The sequence below is a fragment of the Myzus persicae genome, unplaced genomic scaffold (assembly GCF_001856785.1).
Source record: "Myzus persicae strain clone G006 unplaced genomic scaffold, MPER_G0061.0, whole genome shotgun sequence".
Classification (NCBI taxonomy): domain Eukaryota; kingdom Metazoa; phylum Arthropoda; class Insecta; order Hemiptera; family Aphididae; genus Myzus; species Myzus persicae.
The window spans coordinates 207,297-226,459 of NW_019101784.1; the positions used below are offsets into that span (position 1 = coordinate 207,297).

Below are 19,163 nucleotides of genomic sequence, written 5' to 3' on the forward strand. Positions count from 1 at the left end.
AACTAAATTATTGAAAATATTGTTTTTATATGAATAATTACAAATTACAAAAATCATAATTTTAAGAAGCGCATGATTAAAATAAAAAATGGGAGTGTTCATCTTTAGTGAATAACTTTGTGTATTACAGATCAATACAATTGTATCTCTATCTAAATTTCTCTTTCCCTCACATAAAACGACACTGGACAATAAGTTATTATTATTTTAGCCCCACAGGATATTATTATATAATATTCATATTTACTACTGTTTAATAAACAAATAAATAATTACTTATTAATGTGGGTAAAAATCCTCTTAAAAAAAAAAAGAAATTATAAACTATCCTTCCCGCACTGATATTCTTTAATTTTTCATTGAATCATGTGAGAATAGTAATAAACGATTATATATTATATTATACTAACTGTTTACAAGTTTTTGACTTTATTTAATGATAGTTTAATATATATTGGTATAAATTTCAAAAATGAACAATTAAATTATTGAAGATCAACAGTGTTGATATTATTGTTGTGAAAAAAAACCAAATTTATCTCTATCTGTATTCTACCATTTATAGTTTGTATAATACAACTATAAATAAGTACATTTTATAATTTTTTTATTTGTGAACAAAATTTAACACTACGGAGCTCACATGAAAATGTACTTACGTATAGCAAATATAGTATTGAGTACAAAAACAATTTTTTTATGACGTGTAAAAATATACATTTTATCGCTATTCATATATTTTTGAATACCTATTAGATGACATAAAAAATATTTGCATAAATAAGATTGATTTTTTTAACATCTGAAAAATAACTTTCACACATTTTTTCGTTTTGGATACTACGCGGTGGGTTTAAAACGTGTGAAATTCAGAGTTTTTTTTTATGTGTAAACATCTATTTATTTATATACTTAATCAAAATTAACAAAAGTTCGAGTCATACTCGAGGTAGTTTTTGTTAGTTGTTGCATGTAAATATTGTTCTTTATTTTATTCTACTAAATAAATATTAGTGGAAGTGAGAGAATTCGTATTATGTAAAAAAATACGTTAATTAAACGAAAATTTGATCGAATGCTGCTGTATAATGATACTAAGATTTTTTATAAATTTTTAAACATTAATATATACATATCCGTATTCAAACACTTTGATGTATTAAGATATATACATTCATGCATTTCCAGGTTATGTTCAATATATTAATAAATACGGCTCTATAAATATATGCATATACAACTAAACAAATGTACTTACTTGTATATTTTTATTTTTTCTACTAAATAATTATTATAGAGGGAGTGAGAGAATTAAAATGCTAATTATGTATCAAAATAAGTATATAAAACGAAAAATTAATCGAATGAAGTGTATAATGAGACTAAGATACCAATTAATGATTCAGAAAATGAATACCTAAGCTTTGTAAATTAAATTAAAAATTGAGTCAAGTTCTTACTCACCACGTATTTCATATGTCGCTAGAAATACCTTTAGATGCTTACACATAAAATTAATATCCCCGTGAGTACTTATACAGACTCGCACGGCTTTTTTTCAAGTTATGAAACAATCGAAAAATTATGGTAAAAAGGTTTGACCGAAACAAATCGTTAGTTTTCTTCCAACCACCGAGCAAAGCATAAATAATACTTTTATAATCTCTTACAACACAACATTTTTGCTGAAATCTTCTTTAAAACTATTTTACAATCCTCTATTCAGAGTGTCTTAAACTGTGTTTCAGTATTTTCCATCACTGTAAAGTGCAAATACCCATCCACACCTGTCTTTTGAACATATTTATTAATATATTTAAATCTTGTACCAATAAAATGCGTAATTTTCATAAATATTTAAATGATTAGATGCATGCTACCCATTAGCTATTTGAGAAATTAAAGGCACATGAGAACATTTTTTTATTTTAAAATTAAATCAAAATATACCGCTAGTACAATTATCAAAGTATTGCTAATAAATAAAATATAATATTCACATTATTGTTATATTATTCATTCAACTACGGTTATTTGGAAACAGTTTAATATTTATTTACACCTTACATGCATACAAATGTATAATAATATACTGATTTAATAAATATTCGTTATTATTTTCGTTACCTATTCGATGTTTCTGATTCATTTTATAGTGATTTTAAAAGACAATTAGAGGTATTAATAATTAATATGATCATCAAAAGAAATTTTAAAAAATGTCAGCAAAATATGGAAATTAGACAGTGATGAATATAATATATTATTGATAATTGATCATTTGTCAATCCAAATGAAAGAACTTTTTAATTGCTCCCTTAGTCTGATCATTTAAAAAAATTATATTGGTATTATGAATTCGATTGCTTGTTGACGTTTGAGCATCAAGTTAAATATATATGAAACAAAAAAATATATTGAAATTGTGTTGTAAAACACAAGTTTTTTTCATTTTATATTAATCATCAGTAATTAGTTTAACTGAATGTTTCTTATATTTTTCTATTTTTTTTAATCTCATATCCTGAAATGAATTTTACCATATTAATATGTATTTGTTTTAAAAATAATATGTCTAAGTTTCTTAATTTTCCTTTATATTACTCCTAACTATTACAATGAACTCATCAATTTAATACAAAAAAAAAAAGATTTAAGAATTAATAACCTTTAAAATTCTAAACCTTGAAATTGAATTATAATGTTATTATAAAAATATTATTTTAATAATTATAACTTAACCTATACCAGTGGAGAATTTGAAAGTGAATATAAGTGTATATTTGTTAAAAAAAAAACCAATAGCAACCTAGACATTAAACTAAAAAATCACATCAGTATTCAACCAACAAACCCTTTTCTTTGGATAAATCGATTTAGTCAACAAAAAAAGCTGTATTACTGTAGAGTATGGGTGGTACAATAAAAGCGTTTGATATTGAAACTACAAGAGCTAAAACCATCAACAAATAGTTTTCTTTTATGGTTAAATAAAGAAATTGAATAATCTGTTTTAAGACTAACCTAGTCCGATAAAAGCCAAAAAAACTTACATAAATCATATACCCGCAATAAAAAAAAAAAACAAATCATATTATAATCAACTAATCACTACCTATTCATAACCGAAAATAGTTAAAAAGATGTATAATGTATATTACTTATGCAGTGACAAGTATAGTTACAAATAAATACTTTCGGTATTACCTACCTATTACAATGTTAGTTGTTTGTTATGCTGCCTTCCACACTACCGTGATATGTATCTGTTATATTATCTTTCATTTAAGAAACACACTACACTTTTAGGTTTCCTGTTGGATTTGAAATCAACTGAATAAACAATGTATTTAACTTGCGTATGATATAAAACTATAAATAAGTGTTACAACTTATAATATGATGGATTAGAGTCTCAAGGGTAGAGTTAAAAAGTCTTATATGAACAATAAACTATAAACCTCAGCGTCCTTTATACGGGATTGGATACATATGAAATAAAACAATTTATGTCACATAAAAAATTATTAAATCTAAACCTTTAATGCATTTTATTTATCATATTATACCTAATATAAATGTTATTCATGCATATTAAATCATGGAATACTTTTATAATAGATATTAAATTATGGAATACGTGTATAATAGATATTATATTGAAGGTCAACGAATACAAGCTTTAAGTTGCTGTTATATTGTATTATATTATTTTAACAGACAGAATAAGACGTTATACCTAATTTGCACAATATTTTATTTTCTTTATATTCGTAGAAAAGGTCAATCCAGTGGACATTTCTGTAAGAATATAGTTGACATTTTACATAAAAGGTGGACGTGAACTTTATCATAAAATAAAATGCCTATGAAACGTGAAAAATGGACTTAAACTATATTATTAAGAGGACACCATTTAACCATATCAACAATGATATGAAACAATATTTTATTTTAGTTTTCTCCATTTTTTTTATTGATAGAATAGGTACTGTAATGTCCATAATAAACACTAAATTCAAATTCACAAATACAATAATATTATGCTACTTTCCAAATAGACAATATGAATCGATATAATACATAAGTATTAAGTATTTTATACATATATACAATAGTAGGTGTACTCATAATAAATCAAAATAATACAATACATACGATATATATATCTTATTATCTACCTTAATCATACTTAATAATCTTAACTACTCTTAATAATCTACTCTTAATTATAAGAGTAAACATTAATTAGTCAGTTATATACAAAATTACAAACATTCAAAATTAAGAAAAATAGGTAGGTACCTTGTATATAAAAAAAAATTAATATAATATCTTGAGGCCTAAAATGTAATAATACTAATAAGGTATGGTGTTGACAAATAAAAGGATAAAAAATATACAATAATGATAAAATGTGTAATTGTTCGACGATTTTTTTTAAAGAATACTTATATGACAAATAGGTATAAATATTTCTTGAGATATTGAACGATGTATAATAAACATATTATTACATAATATATCATTGTTTTTTTAAAATGTTATATGATAAAAAATAATTCCACGTATGGTTGTATTATGTAAAACAAGCAGTAGCATGATACGGGTGTGCTATCAACGGGTAAACGCAAATTAATGCCAAGAAAAAGGGTTATATGTAATGAAAAACATATAAACCCAAAACAAGTATATGAGGGCATTATTCAGTTTATACACAGACGGGTAAGAATAATGTGTTAAAATTTGGTCTATTTTTTTACACAAAAGTCTTATCGATGGATCTTGTTTTAAAAAAAAAATCATATAATATATTATAATATACAGCATATTATAAAATATTACTCACAAACTAAATGTAATTTACAACATGAACTCACAGAGAATTCGCAATTTTTATCTTTAGATTTGATAACACTTAATTTACTTTTAAAACTTTTGAAAGTATACACTTAACTTTCAATACATACTATTTTACACCACTGGATATTAAGTTTTATTTTTAAAATTGTTTGAAATATTATGAAACATTCGTATTTCTTGAAATATAACTTGAGATTTAAGAATCCTTTTTCTATGTTATATTATTTCAGTTTTTAGAAATAATATAGTTGTGAAAAATTGAAAATATAAGGTTTTTTGTTGCAATGATAAAGCGAAATGTATGACTTTATATTTTTGTTTTTTTTTTTTATGTGGTGTACCTATTATAATATTGAAAATCACTATGAATACTTAATCCAAGCAACCTAATTCATACTTATTTTAAGAAAATCACATCCAGATAATATTTAGACTATTTTTACAAAGTAAAATACCAGTGGTCAAAATGGCTCAAAATAAGAGGAAAGTGGCCTTTTATAATTTTTATAATTCTCATAATATATCGTTCAAACAGTAACGCAAAATAAGTAGAGGGGTGAAAAGTGTGAATCATAAAAAGTTAAGGGATGCCATCCCACCGTAACCCCTTCACTTCGACCACTGTAAAGTACAAATAAAAGTTTTTTCTTGCTCGTTTGTATACAGATATAAGGTTTTTGATAAACACAATTTAAAAAAATGGAAACTCCATTGTCTCTATGAAACACAATGTGCAACTGTTCTTGACACCTGATTCTTAATTTTAACTTTTAAGATTCTAGCTGCTGCTCCTGTGAGCACCTATGGTTATAAGTTATAAGTTATAACTTATAACAGAAACAACTGACACATACATATCTGTAACTTGGTAGATATACAATATGTTTTGTTTAGAAAACCAATTTACAAATTATATATATTTTTTATATTATTTTAATTATCATAATAATTAGGAATAGAACTTTAATGTCCAAAAAAATATTAAAAATTACCTGAAAAAATGAAAAAATGAATCGAAAAACTAAAAATTGCATAATTAATATTATATTAAAAATAACTTAAAATTTATTTTAAAAAAATGTAACAAATGTGTTTGTGTTTTTTTAAATAACTATTAGTAGTATTAGAAACATTTTTAAAAAAAGTTGCACAGATAGCTAGATCTCGTCGACTTGTTTACCGTAAATGACAAATGTCACCTTGTTATTAGGGTTTTGACACTTCAACTATATTGTCTGATACGAGTATAATAATACGACTAACTAGGACCTATTTTATAATCTATTATATTTGAATAAAAATAGTGTTGGTGTGTGTAAGAATCTTAAAATAACATTTAAACATCGTATTTCGTTTCCAAAAGATCAAAAAATGCTCCAAAAACTCTAAGAGCCTAAAATTTTTTTTAAAAATGACATAAAAATAAAACAATTTGAAAAAATGCAATACAAACTTTCTTATTCTCATTAAAATTCAAAAGTAGAGATAAAACAAATTTGTCAGAATATACGAATATACATCGCGCAGTAAGCGTTGGGAAACAATGCAATGTGCATCGATATCCTAACCCTGATCATATAATAACAAAGCTAAAAAAAATCAGAACCAAAGTTATTACCTACATTTAGTTGTTTTCGATTACACTCTGTAATATTATGTAAATACAGAAAATATAACTCGGGTTACTCGTTAGACTGTACTACCCTTGTCGTTGTAGTCGGTGTTGTTGTCGTTCTAATCCCAGTAGGCGCAGACGAAAGGGGTCCTAAAGGAAAGATATAGGTAGGTAGGTATACTCTCACTCACGCATTACGAGAAATTCTTGTCTTGGACCGTAGCGCACAGGGCCACAGGGCAAAATATAGTAATCGTTAGACAGAACAACCCCGCCACGACCCAGTAGGATAATATAATGTTGCCGAAATAACGGATTTGCAAAGGGTACGGCAGCGGCGGCGGTCGATACCGCCGGCGTGGTCCTTGCGATGTATAGAAACCCAGTGATGAGTGAGTGAGTGGGGATGGCTGTGTGTATAATATGATAAAATTTGTCCATCTTGATAAAATATAATATTATATAATGTTATACATATGATATATTGGTAGGTACATAATATGACCGAATTTGACGATTTTTACACTACTTACGTCGTTTTGCAACCGGTCCTCGCCCAGGGTGAATATTATTCAAGAACAAATAGATATTTCCCCTAACCTTGCTGTCGTCGTGTAGCAAAGCTCTTGGCCAAATCGCCGGTGAAAATATTCTGTGTTTCTGTCGTACTCGAGACGAGTGGACCTAGCTCCGTTCAGCGTCCGGCAAGTATACCAGAATAGTGATTAGGAACCACGTGGTTATAGTCCCAGGTTGTGCCTCCACGCGCTGTTCGGTGACTTCGACTTGGCCTTTACAGCCGAGTCATCAATAATAATTGTTGTGTCACTCCATATTGCCGAGAATAGTGTGTTCTCCCAACAACATCAGTGTCTACATCTTGTTTCCACAGTGTGAGTTCGTACCCCTAAGGATTGTACTTTGCGAGGTCGTAATACTATACACAATACACTTCTATTTTTATGTTCAATCCATAGTTTTACAATGATTCGATTTTACACATTGTGCAATTATGCATTTACAATATTTACATATTGAATATATGAATCCCATTAATACAGTTTTTGTTATTTGTTTAAATGAAAATAATGATGGGTACGCAGTACGCTTGTTAGTATTGAATAAATTAAATATATTTTTAGATTTTGATCATTAAATAACGAAAACCAGTCAAAACACGATCCTAGCTGGTTACGTCCTATACAGCAGACTAGAGAGATCTTTTGTTTTACTTATTTTTAACAATTTGTTTTTGTACTGACTGACATTTATATCACAATAGTTTTTGTATCCAAACATAATGTACAGTTATTAATTTATTTACCATATTGATAGTGTTTTTTAGATTTAGTTTTCTATTAAATTATCTATAATTATTTCTGATCAATATTCATTTTTACCAAAAAATTTTCCACATTCAAATTTATTTGGTTAATAATTATACTCTTGTTCACTCGCACTTAATAGAAATGAAAGCTAAAAGTTGACAGCTGTTATAATCAATTTACTCGTTAAAATTTCAAAACTACGTAATATTTCTACTTAAATGCTAACTTGACCAGCTTTTACACTATCCACGGGTTAAAAATAATATACACATTTTGAATTTCATAATATTATTTTGAACAATGTCGTTTGTATTTTAAACACCGTCGTGAAATGATAAATTACAATAATTTAGTTCTGTAAGTATTTATATAATTTTATACAGTTCACCAAACCTAATGTCAAGTTGTATTGTTTACTGGTATTACTGTTGTGTGGACTTTATATTTTTACAACATGTGATAGGAATGTTGTCGAGTTATTTACAGCACTTCATAGTTATATTATGTGAACAAAAGAGTATAATATTAATAAATTATTGTATTGTATCAATAACTGTTCAGTGAGTTTTAAAATTAGACATATTTCAACCTCCTATCTATAATCACTAAAAACTAAAATAAAATTAATTTTTAATTTCTATATTACATTTTAATAGATCCTATTTTTACTATTTACATGGACATTTACCTACTCACTAGTGACCTATTATATATTAGTCAAGCCGTATAAATAATATGGTTTTTTTTTAATTATTTTTTTTTTTGTTATTAATTACGCCGTTTTTACGTGAACGAATTGGTATTGTTATGTGATTACAGATCGAAACTCATTTAGAAGTATGCTGAAGTTAAGGAATTCGACGTTCAATATCCAATTGAAGTTTGATTATGATTTTAAATTATTACGAGTGTGCCATGTCATCCACCCCCTCTTTAATGTTTCCGACCATGTTCGGAGCTCGTGATAAATGGTTAAAAGAAACGTTTTATTTATTATTTTTATCAAAATATTTAATTAGCCGCCACACCCGCCAGCCAATGGACGTCAAATTTCCCGAACGTACGGGCTCAGGTATTGTTTGGGTACACGCCCGACTATTAATAAAACACTCGAATATAATGCGCTGTATAAAGGACGCACAGTGTCATCAATTAACCGCGGTTGTGTCACACGCCCCCATGACCTATTGTCATCAGATCAGACAGGGATTCATTCGTGTACAAAGTGACCGCAAGACACATGAATAAAAATAATAAAAAATAATCCCTGAGAACGGGCCGGGGAAACATTCCAGTATAGGAGTTACTCGAGGTTTTTTTTCAGTAACAATTATTATTTTTTTAGATCCTGTTCGTTACGTCACCATTACAGTGTGGGCTGTACAAAGTTTGGTAATTTTAAAAAAATCGAGTTTAAAAAGTTTATAATGTAAGCATAAATGCCCTAGTTCAAAACCTAATTTGTTTGAATGGTGACACTCTGAGGAACATTTGATGGTAGTTTTATTTTTATTTTCGCGGGATTAAAGTTTGGTAACTTCCTAACACAATCGTATAACATTTTGTGTGAACCATTATTAGCCATTGAAATCCATCCGAAGTGGACACACATTGACCAATATAATTTACATAAATGATTCCGATAATAACTAGTACAGTATAAAATATTCGCCCTTTCTCAATTTCCTACATTATTTCCTTTCATTATATTCCCCAAAAGTGGTTTATTGGTTTTGTTTGCGGGCATACCTACATAATAATATAGTCCAATGAATTGTTAGTAAATAGCAAGCTATTATTATTATTATTATTATGTATTTTATCGACGGGTGAGTATAATTGTATTGTATCGATACAGTTGTTGTATATAACACACATGCAAATACGATAATATAGGTATTGAATTTGTATACAACGCCGGCGGTGAACGACGACCACTCGCTTGATTAGAAACACCGTCGGCGTTTTCCTTTTGTTTGTTCACCAGCGGAATATTTATCCTCAATTTTCGATAATGTAACACGACCATTAATATTTAAGACATTTAATATTAAGAGTATAGACTCGAATATAATAATTATGTTGCCGTAAGGGAATTCGATACAGTGATTTCTTTTAATGTCTAACACACGCAAGTCATATTATTTTAGACGTGTTGTGTACCAAACTTCCCAATTGATCGAATGAAGCGATAAGAATTATAAAAACACAAGACTACTTGAGATTGACTTTCCCACATTTTTGGTCTGACTTCTCCAGAAATTGAAATATGATCATTTTTTAATTACTCTTTTTTAATATAACGTTTTTAGGAGTTTAGGCATTAATATCGAAAATGTAGGAAAGTCAAGAAGTCTTGAAGACATACTCAAATCTGTTTTTATAACTCTTATCGATTTATTCGATCAATTGGTACGTTCGCAAAGAACGAATCTTAAATATTATGTCACTTTTGTGTTAGACAAAGACAGACAATTACGGTCTAGAATCCCTTTAACAACTAATATATTAATGCAGATATATTATGATATATAAACGTTTTAATATATCTAGTTTTATATATATAATCAAATCGTACAGTAATTACTTATTAGCTGCTGCAGTAAACTTTTCATATGTATATTAACCGTTAGGTATTAGCTGTTAGGTACCTATTGGTAATTATTAAAGTTATTACTTGTTAGTTATTGAAAAGCAAAAGCGTTATTCAAACATTTGGTATAACTGTACTGTTGAACGAATGAATAAAAGTCATTGTTTTATACTAAAATTGTGTAAATGTGTTATTTAGGGTGAGATCATTTAATTGAGTAGTGATTTTCATAATTCAACTATCACATTGGTAAATTAAATAGTTTTTGTATTACACCTTTATATTATATATACAAATATGAGTAATATTTTTTCCTTTGCATCATTTAAAACTTTCTATTCACTGTCACACAACTATTATGATTTATGAAACATGCTTGTACAAATATTTTCAAGTATTTGATGATGATATTCATTATAAAACAGTACAAAGTTCCAGCCCATACTTATATACCATTTTTAAGCCATGACCTTTCATCTGGACCATGCTCAACAATATCTGATTACTGCATTCAACAATCCATTGACTATGTGATGCTTAGGTCACCATAAACAAAATTCATACAGTCTGATCAAAGTCCCAAAATTAATTTATAATTAAATTTACGAATTCCAATCCAGTTGAAAACTGTAATATTTTACGGTCTTCTAATTTATGGCAAATTGATAGAAAATTTAAAGCTACTTCAACGCCATGTTGATTGTTTGCGATCATTATGAAACAAATTCCCTAGTGTACTCAAATAATTTTATGTTAAATAAAAATAATTATATTTAACTGTTAGTGTATACAGTATAGTAATTACTACAACACTAGAACATGAAAAAGTTATGTCACAATATAAAAAAATGTATAACGTTTATATAAAAATAATATATGCACTAGATAATCATTTTTTACAAATATGAACCCCCCTCTCCAAATTTATGTTAAAAAAATACCATTAATACATAAAAAATATAATTATAAATCTATACCTATTAAATATTATATTCATATAAAAATAAATAAATAGTTTTAAATTGCATTGTCTGTTTCATGATAAATATACAAACAATGCATTTGTTTTGCGTTTCACGAAATGTAAAAAAAATGTTTCTATTTCGTTGAGTCCATAAGTAAGTATCTATGAAAAAGACAATTTCAGAAAGAGGGTATGATGCATAAAATTATAATATATTATTATGTAACAAAATCATTTACATCGGTGTCATATACACCTTGATAGCTAGATCTTAGATATTTCCTAAAATAATTACAAGCTCATTCAAATACATCTATAATCAATGAAACTATAATATTATTAACAAACCGTACCTAAAAAATAGTTATAACTAAAAAATATTTAAATTATAAGAACTTATAGATGGTCTATATAATTTAATTATTATATATGTACCTTGTAAAAATTCTATTAGACGAGGTAGTTAATAAATTAGTTCACTATTTAATATTAACATGTAAAAATGTGTCCCAAAAAGTTATCCGTCAATCAATCATTTGTAACGCTATGGAGGTATTGGTTAATAAATCGGCTAAATTTGACTGAACGTGCATGGTAGTTAATATTACTTTTGTATTTTTTCCCCTAAAAAAAGGATAATCTGAGAATAAACTGTTTTACATAATTCTTTACGGGGAATATTAAATCCCAAAAGCCGAATGTCAATTATAAAACATAATAATAATGTGAATATCCATTTTGTCATAGATTTAATGACTTTATTCATTTTTCAAAACAAACATTTAAAATCAGATAAAATACAAATTATATATTTTAAGAAAGCCGTATGTATTTGTAGGCATATTGATTCAATAAACGATTTCAACCCGAAACTATCCACAGTAATGTACTATCTATAAATTTAAAATAATTACCAGAATATCGGGGCAGTTTGATAACATTTTTAATCTTCGACGTTTATTTATATTTGCAATATTAAAATTACACTCATCGGACACCCTGGTAAGTTCTCAATCGATAAAATATAATATACACCACCAAACGGTCAGTGAAAGTATAACTGTATATAATAAAATCGTATATGATAGTGTACATATTTAAAACCCTTCCACGAACAACGCACAATGCGATATAAGTGTAAGAGAAAAAGCTTATGTGAATACAATGAAATTCACACACAAGAGCGTTAGTCGTAAAAGTAACAAGGCCACGAGAGCACAATGTATTTTCGCGAGCTATACATACACACACGAGTGCCATCCTAGTACATTGCTTCATCACTTGAATTTTTTTAACATTATTATTATTTTTTTTTTTTTTTATTCGCGGATCGAGCTTATATATCATATTATTATTATTATTAATATTATTTGATTCGTTTTTTGTACATTTTTTCAGGCGCAGATGATTATACATGTTCATAGTATTATACCATATTGTACTTAATGCCACGCAAAAACAACGGTTCCTTATCGATCTAACATGTCATATATAGGTTCAGCACAGTAGAAATTACATTAGATATGGCACACTACCTACTCGTATTAAAGTACACTCCGGCTCCGAAAATTCTTTCAAAATTGAAATGGGCTGTCGGTCTCTTTGGAAATGATTCTCTGCCTCCCCCTCATCCCTAAACAACGATTAATAATAAATAATATGACCTTGTTTCTCGGTAACGGACCGAGCTGCCACACAGAACGTCCAAATTTATTACGCAAATCCGCACCGGCATCAATTACGTGAACCATGATTTACGTCGTAACTTGTAATCACTTAATAATGTAATGGTTATGACCTATAAGCCCCAAAGCACATACCTATGTACCTGTAAGCTAAGACACAGTTTAAATAGTAGATAATATTGCATTGTAATACAAGCTATAGAAGTTGCACACAACTGTTGAACTTCTGATTATTATTAAACTACGACTTCGCGGTGTTCGTAGGACTTCTCCGAGAGCCAAATTTTCATTGACAGTGAATTTATTAAATATATTCCAAAATGGCAAATGTTTATCAAAGTTGATATTATTTGACAGCATGATATTACGTTGAATAATGACTTTAAAAGCCATGCGATGAAATCCAGATAAATTAATACGATTATCAAAATGCAAATTTTAAGTGTAGGTATCTAAAAACACTTCTGTTAGTTGTATTTAATTTAAGTATTATTTTTTTATTTGTTTTATGGCAGTGACAGTAAAATAGGTAAATAATTTTGCAATTAAGAAAACATTTTATCTGTATTATTCTCATTGATTTATTTTTTTGCTCTGTTCTACAATTTGTATTCAGTTATTAGATTCTGAGCAGAGGGATGAATGCATTCGTTTTATAATGTGCGCATGTGTTTTTTTTGTGTCATCGAGTTTTGAAATATTAAAATCCTTCAATATTCAACATTAAGGGTAGTTTTTGGTAGCAAATTGAATATAGTTGTTACTAAAATTTTCCGTACTTAAAAAATAATTGGAAAAAAAACGAGAACACATTTTATTTTATGCGACACTAGTTTTCAACTAAATTGATTATATTTTTTTGTTATAAATAAAAAATAATTACCAAAGATACTTGAAATGTTCACATATTTTTTAAAATATAATTTTCTTTACATTATGATATCATTTAATACTTAGTCTCTTTTTGAGGTATTTATAATTCATGTTTTTAAATATTATTTTTTGTTAGTTTTATTCGGTTTAGGTTAATAACCTTTTTTTCTTATTCAAAAGTCCTCAAATGTAATTGAAGATATATTATACGTTTTTCTTTAATCAATTAATAAAATATAGGTATCAAAATTACTGACATCCAAAATTCATAAAAAATCACGAAAATTAGTAAAAATAAAAATAAAAAAATTTACACTTTCAATTGTGATGGTTTGAAAATTGACTACAATAAGTAATTCTATAGGTTAAGCATTTTATAATAAACAAGTACACCATGGCAAAGTAGAAATTATATATAAATATTTTATATTGCATAGGGACTTAATTATAACAATTACCAAACTCATATCTAATTACAAAGTATTTAATAGACTATTATCCTTATTAGTAGAACAAATCAAAAAAGTTTCGATTGAAATGCAATTGAAAATAGTCATAATTTTCAAAAAAGATTATCTGTTTCACAATTTTCATTGAAACATGTAGGTTCTCTTTTGAAAAACCAATGTTAGTATTGCTACAGAATACTCCTTAAATGCTGTGAACAATCCATAAGTATCTATTCAAAAATAAATAAGTCTTTAACTTCACTTAAAATTTCCAAAAATCAAAATTTGAATAATAAATAAATATAAAACTGAGACAATTATGCTTCAAAAGTCACTCTGAATATTATAGTAGGGATTGGAATATTTTTTCAATAACTATTTATTATTTTTATACAATGGATTTTTAAAAATATTTAGACTACATAATTTTAAGTATTTGTACACCTATTCACACCATACAATGGTAAGCGGTATATTGACTGATAATTTTACAATAATATTGTATGATATAAATGTATAATATTATAATTATAATTATACATTTATAATATATGTTATGTTTTAGAAAACAATTAATTCAACACACCGTATTGTTATTTGAAAAAGTATTTTGGGTGGCAAGTGAGTTATTTCAGTCTCAGGTGCTCGGCTCGTCTTGTCTAAAACTAAAATTGACTTCCCACACAATCCTCACAAGTCACAACTACCTACTCATATTTGTTGACATGCCTTTGCCGCCGATGAAACCACCGCTATCAGCATTACAGTAATCCATAGTTTACAATCGTGTGATCTTGGGTATCTAGATTCGGCAAACGGTTTCATAGAATAGCAAAGGAGAAATCCACCTCTCAGCTAATACTGGAAATATTAGACAAAAACTATCAATACGTATGAGTATATTAATCTGACTTGGAAAATAACTTTTCCGCCCGCCGGTAATTTAGTGTCCACTGCACGGAAAAAGGCCATTTCCTAACGCTTCAATTAGCATTGAAAATTTAACTTTCGGTGCAGGCGTGACAAACAATAAATAACTAATAATTGTAGCATAAATAAAATATAAAATATTCTTTAAAAAGAGTGGCTGACATACCGCTCGGTGCTCAGAATTGTTTTTCGTACCTATGCAATGGTTTATCTTTGAACTCAAATCGAATACATCCATACAAATAGAATGACGAGATAAGATCGATACGACGATACCTACAATAATACAGAACTTCCCTAGTTATTTTTGTAACTTTAAGTAAATGTATTTAAAATACGTTTATTAAATCAAATAAAATACGATGATGAAAAATGAATCTTGGGTTTAACTTTTATAGCCCATTGTTTCTCAATTATTAATATTACATAAATTTTCAGAATATTTATACAAACATTTATAATTTAATTTGAACTGTTTAAAAAACGTTGGAATGTTTTTTTCTTTCTGGTTGTTTAAAATTAGATTTTACAGAAAATACTCTTGGTAACATTGATAAGATTCGATTACGATGTTATATTTCTATTTGAAACAGCAGACTACTACTAATGCGATAAAACATGTTCCTCGTTTTCCAACGGAAATTGTATATTTATCATCTTTAAAAAAATACAAATATATATATTAACCCAAATTTAGTAAATTAGCATTATGTACGTTAGTCCTAAAAATATTACCTATGTAGGTTAAGACTTACTAGACAATTTGCAATTAACTATTAAATGATTATATATCAAGTTATAGTATTATCATTGATGATCTATGGTTTTACAAACAATACTTTTACAACATTAGGCTATAATTTATTAGTGATATACTTTCGGTATTATTTTTACTTTATTCGAGTAAGTTTTATCAAACCCAATCAAAAACTATTCATCCTACATTTTTGGGAAGATAACATATTTTAAAAGGAATCATCTCTTCGTGAATATTTAAAAAAAATTCAGATGAACCATCATACAAAACGTAACGTTGTTAAAAAAAAAATTACCATAAAAATACGTTTATGGTTTTTATCGTACATAATGTGAGGTAGTTGTATCATTTTTAAGTAAAAAAATGATAGAAATAAATTTACCAAAATATATATAATACGAGTATTATATCTAGCGCAGAAGCACGCAACGGATTTTATATTTTTGTTTTTAAATTTATAGTAACGATTAATAGTTATTTATAAAGGTTAAAGGTATAACTTCCACATATATTTAAAATTATAGCTGTCGGTTTTCATGACTGACAAATTAGTTCATACCTATTATAATTAATTATATTGTGAAAGACATTAACGAACGAATCGAACAATTTTCAAAAACTCAATTAAAACTCTTAAAATAGGTAAACAGAATTATTATATTACTATATTATTATTATTATAGTGATAAATAATAAATTGTTATACAGTTTCGCTAATTATGTAAATACTATGTTCATAACAGCTTTTTTTAAATTATTGGGAAATAGTTATATTTTGGTATTTTATTTCAAGTAAACATTTATTTTATAATTTTGTTGCTAAATAATTGTTAAGCAAACATTACTAGAAAAATCTACAATTATTGTAATTTCATTTTGTAAATAATACACAAGTTTTTTGGTTTCAAATGTATTGTATAACTGGGTAACTGAATCAGACATAGTATAAATCTATATTATTATATCACTTAGACAATTTATAAAGTATACGAGTGTGATTAACTTAACTACAGTTTAAGATAATTATTACTTGTTGTCTGTGATATGTTAACAAATAACTAAAGTGTTGTGTTCTGTAACCTTTGGTATAAAATACGATGCTATACAACCTACAATCCTACATAAAAGATTGCTCAGATCGAATTAATTTCTAGTAAAGATAATATTATAACCGATTGTCGATAGATTAATGTTTGCTATCTGCGATAAACAAATATTTAACTATGGGAATGTATTGCCTACCGTTTTTTAAAGAGTGTTAATTATAAAGATTTTTTTTAGGTTGTGAGTGCGTATCTTGTTAATGTATGTGTGGAAGTGAATAAAACAGTGATCATTATAGCTTATAAGTTTGTATGATTACATAAGAGTTAGCAGGACTCATGCATGGGATCACACATGCCACATGGCCACTAATGACGAATATGTAGTCAATGAATAATATTTTTCACTAAAAACCATGTAGGTATATTGTACATATTGTCCATCATACATTCATACTACTGCCTATATGTAATATAATTAGAAATATGAAAACATATTTAATTTTTCGATAAAGTTTACTTGAGATCGACCACCTCGCTTGTTTTTAAACCATACATAATCAATGACCACTGTTTAAAAACTTTTCAATGTTGACATTTCAAATTAAAAGTTAAAATAAAATTTAAGGAAAAGATAAGTTAAAAACTTAAAGATGGGGTGATTCATGTCAAACAAAAATTAATGTTAGGTAAAACAATAAATTCAAGTATTAGGTTTTAAGATTTCTTATCGCAATACAAGTTATGTAGGTGGAATGGACAAAAAACACTGCATCGAATAACCTTAATGGTATGTAAATGTTTTCAGATATTTTGTTGTTTCCCGATAAGTTACATGGACTTATATAGAAAGAAGCATAATACTCAGTGTATTGTGTTTAGGTACTATTTATTTGATTTTACTAGACTGTAATTTTACTGAATTACACTACTAAAAGATATATTCGATAAGTAACGAGGTCATACATATTTTTATATTTGTCCAATTAACGCTTGTCATAAAAATATTTATTGTGGATTTTTTTTTAATAAAAAAAATAAAGTAAAGGAATTTTTTTATAATCGTGCAAATTTGTATAGTCTAAAGGTTAAAATTAAACTGATTTCCTATTTTGGTACATTTTTTGTTTAATACAATGAACATAGGTTGATAAATTCTATTTAACAATTCAATTTATTTTATAACATAAATAAAAACAAAGACCATATGGAATATACTATGATTATTTTTATTTTTGTTATTGTTATTGTTATTGTTATTTTGTTTCAATACAATTTTAACAAAAACAGAGTGTATTCATTCATACATAGGATTGTAAACTTAAATTACGATTATGATTTTAAATCAAAAAAGAAAATACGTGCCTTGCTTATGGATGATATATTCGTACATGTAATATTGTACATGTTAATACACTTAGGAAATTACATTTGATAATTATTTAAAAACTAAATTTAATAAAAACTATAGTCTTCCATTCTTTATAAAGTTATTTAAAATAATATTAGCTGAATATGAATATTATACTAAATTCCTAACGATTGATAGAAAATCAAAAATATCATCCGAAAATAATGTTTTGTACCAATTATACCAAACTATGTAAATAATTATTTAATTAGATTTTATTTTATTTGAATATATTTCCTGAAATTCCTAATAAATACTAAATGTTTAAGATTAATTCTAAGAAATGTCCAAACAATGTATTAGTATTTATCAAAAACAAAATGAGTAATTGTAACGTGTAACCTAACTTGTACATTTATAATAATTTAATAAACAACTTAATATACCTTAAACATTTTAAAATCATTCTTTGTCTTTTGTTTTTCAAGAACTGCTTTAATTTACAATAGTTTATTACAAAAATAATAAATTTGTACAGTTCTTTTTGGGTTATCAAATATACCAAATACATATAGTAGCATAATAGCATAATTTTACAAAAAAAAAAGATGTTTGATGAAGTTTGTTGGATGTACCTTTTTAACAACTAATGATAAACAGTTATCTAATTAATATAATATTTGTAAACAACTTTCGATGAATCGTTCAAAGA

The 19,163-nt window shown here is 26.7% G+C and overlaps 2 protein-coding genes across 3 annotated transcripts in view; one reads left to right on the top strand and one right to left on the bottom strand.

The window, feature by feature from the left end:
- Nucleotides 1-19,163, bottom strand: part of LOC111030415 (igLON family member 5-like) — a 174,462-nt gene that overhangs the window by 154,486 nt on the left and 813 nt on the right. The window lies entirely within an intron of this gene.
- The window catches only part of LOC111030414 (nose resistant to fluoxetine protein 6-like), a 151,852-nt gene that overhangs the window by 68,914 nt on the left and 63,775 nt on the right, over nt 1-19,163 (top strand). The window lies entirely within an intron of this gene.